A 3,189-nucleotide genomic window follows, 5' to 3' on the forward strand; every position below is an offset into this window, starting at 1 on the left:
GTGATTCTGGCTTTAGGTTACAGACAGGGAGGAAGTGAATGCCACAGTTGGGGTTCTGAAGGGGTTAAGTGTTCAGTAAGGCCTGCAGTGGCCATTGGACATGTCAGTGGAAAGGTCAACACTGCAGACCTGAGCTAAAGGCGGTGAACATATGCTCCATAGAATTCTGCTGCTGCTAACATAACCATTGTCACATCACACAATCTGCCATGAGACTGCCACCATCACAAGCTCTGACTCACCAAAAGTTTCACTTGGTCTTTAACTAGAAAAGGTGACAACACAGGCATTCATGTGTTCACAAATCAGCCCAGAGTCATCTTGCTGAACTTGATTTTTAAAATAGATTCTTAAACTGGAAGATAAGAGAAACAGCTGCAAAGTTACTAGGGCTTCTGCAAATATTTTGGATCAGCTAACCACATGAAAGCTGATATCATAGGCAGGTAGAGTTGGACTTCGTTCTAGGATTAGCCAAGGTTCGTTCATAAATAATAATAATAATCAGGCGTCGCTGAAGTGGAAGAACGGGGTTAGAGGGAGCATCATGTCCATGGAAGGCCCTGGGGCAGCCTCGGTGGAGGAGCAGAGGAAATGGAAGAAAAAGTGACTAGTCCAGAGAAAGCTGAAGAAACAAAATTAAAAGCAAGATATCCTCACCTGGGACAAAAGCCTGAAGGTTCAGATTTTTAAAGAAAACAATGGCAGAAAGGGCAAAAATAGTTTGATTCTGGAGATTACAACATGGCTAAAGCAAAGATGAAAAATAAGCAACTGCCCACCACAGCCCTGGACAAGACAGCGGTCACTGGGGGCCACATTCCCACTCCACAGGGCCTTCCTCAGCAGAAACCATCCCTCGTCGCTAGCTGGCTGGCTGAGGAAAAGAGCAGAACTGCGTGAATCTTCTGATTCCCATTCTTTCTCCTTGATATGTTACTTACCCATGTCTGTTTCCTCTCATTCACTAAGTCTTTTGAGACTGACAGCTTTGCAGGTAGAAGTAGTGTGTGCTGCTACTGTAAGGGACTATTCCTGTGTAGAGGCTTTGATTAGCTTAACAGTGCACTGATGAAAAAGATGTTAGAGCAACATAAGTAATCGACTTAAAAATAATTGTATGTATTACCTAACTTCTAATGTAGGACTGGTTCCAACAAGTAACAAAGCAAGTTGTACCATTTTAATATTCTGGCTCTTTCTTCATCTTAATTATCACTTCCTACACTAACTCCTGTTTAATATGACCTCTGTTGTGTTGATTTCTTTTGTATTTTCCTCCTGGATTTTGTAAAATGGAAGTTTAAGACCACAAGTTGGAAGAAAAGTCACATAACTCAAACACAAGTTGATGGGGCTCCAAAAGATTGGAATAACTATGCTTAAACTTGAATGGCCTTCAACCTGTCTCAGCGTTCACAGTAGACTCTCCCTGGGGCAATATTTGTCCATTCCAGTGTAACTTTTGTGGCTTCAGTGCTTAGTAGCTGTTGGTGAAGCTTGTCCCTTTCATTGTGGAAGATGGGAATGAAGCACGCATGTGCAGTGACCGTTGCATTCACTTTTGTGCCATTTTTGTAAATACAATAGTTTTGCACAACCGTTCAAAAAGTAACAATAATAATGTAATTTTAATCAAATGAATTTGGCTTTATGCTACAGAGATTATTTTCATTCCCTGTCAGGCTCCATAGCATTTTTTAAATTAATAATTTGGACAAGCCAGAAAATATAAATATATCAGATTTGCAGATTTCAGGAAGTTTGAGATACAGTTGAATAATCAAATCAGTCACCATACAAGTATCCAAATTAATAATAGAATTTGAGTCACTCTATGGTACAGGTCAGAATCAGACACCAGAAATGATGCAAAGACAAATATCAGTTTAACACCTAAGTAACTTTCAAATAATTCAAACTACTAAAAATAAATACCTTTAAGTATATAATTTCAAACTCCCATTTTGGTGTGTATATTATTATGTTAATAGATTGCTTAACTATATCTGTTAATGATCATTCAGGATCATTTCATGATTATCAGAACACAGATATTCAATATTTTGTTTATTGTATACTCTGTAAATATTTTGGGCCCATATTATTTCTAATTTGCAAAAAAGATTTAGAAAGATTTCTTGTTCATATTACAAAATATTTGAATATGAAGGGACTTAAAGACTAACTTAAAGGATTAGTGAAGTCATCTGTGAAATTCTCTTTTATGGAATAGCCTGTAGAGTCCCACAGATTAATTTTGTTTATGTTAATTAATTCTGGATATTTTTCTCTGTGTGGGCAGTTATTTTATAGATAGACTGTTCATCAGATTTGGTACTGTTTGAGAAAGAACATTTTCCCAGAATGGAAGAAAGATATAAGGAGCCTATGACATTGAACCTATCAGACAACCATGACATGAAGCTGTTAAATCTTTTTATTTCTACTTTTGTGTAAATGATCTCTATGGTGGTTTAAAACTACAACTGATAAACTTTTATAAAACACATGGATTATCAAATGAAATATAACAACTTTGATGCACCCTGGACATGTGAATGCAATCAGATAAAATACAAAGGATTTTTATTTTGGGCTACATGGAAATTTTTACTTCTAGATTTCATACTTGTATCAGTATGTACTTGTTTAATATAACAATTGCAGCATGTAGAAACTCATCTAATCAGTACAAACTAGCACCTCATTAATTTGGCTCACAATGTTTTGTTTTTTACTAAAACTGACAGACAAGTTTGTCTTCACCCAAAAGGTGGTGTATATAAAGCTGGATCCTTCTATGACTTCATAGATGTGGTATAAGGAATGTATTTTATCCTGTAGCTATGCTTGAGTTATGGGATAATAAGCACAAGAAATGTGAATATAGTTCAGGAGATAAGGGGTAACAAAGGTAGATTAGAATTTCCATTGTAAGGAGCATTGCTATTTATGGTGATTGCTATCTAATTTTGTTGTTTGTTTTGCACTGTGTACTGGAACTAGTGTTTAAATTTAGGGCCTCTCACTTGTGCTTGTGTCTTTCACTCAAGGCTGTTACTCTACCAATTGCTCTATACTAGCTAATTGGAGGTAAGAGTCTCATGGACTTTTTCTGTCTAAGCTAGTTGGAACATGATCCTTAGATCCCAGCCTCCTGAGTAGCCAACAGGCTGAAGCTGTTTT

The 3,189-nt window shown here is 36.9% G+C and overlaps 1 pseudogene; it reads left to right on the plus strand.

Annotated features, from left to right (window-relative positions):
* The first annotated feature begins 231 nt into the window (after window positions 1-231).
* Window positions 232-1,891, plus strand: LOC150056965 (cAMP-regulated phosphoprotein 19 pseudogene; annotated as a pseudogene).
* Window positions 1,892-3,189: the final 1,298 nt, after the last annotated feature.

Source organism: Megascapheus bottae, chromosome 11 (assembly GCF_031878675.1).
Source record: "Megascapheus bottae isolate mThoBot1 chromosome 11, mThoBot2.hap1, whole genome shotgun sequence".
Lineage (NCBI taxonomy): Eukaryota > Metazoa > Chordata > Mammalia > Rodentia > Geomyidae > Megascapheus > Megascapheus bottae.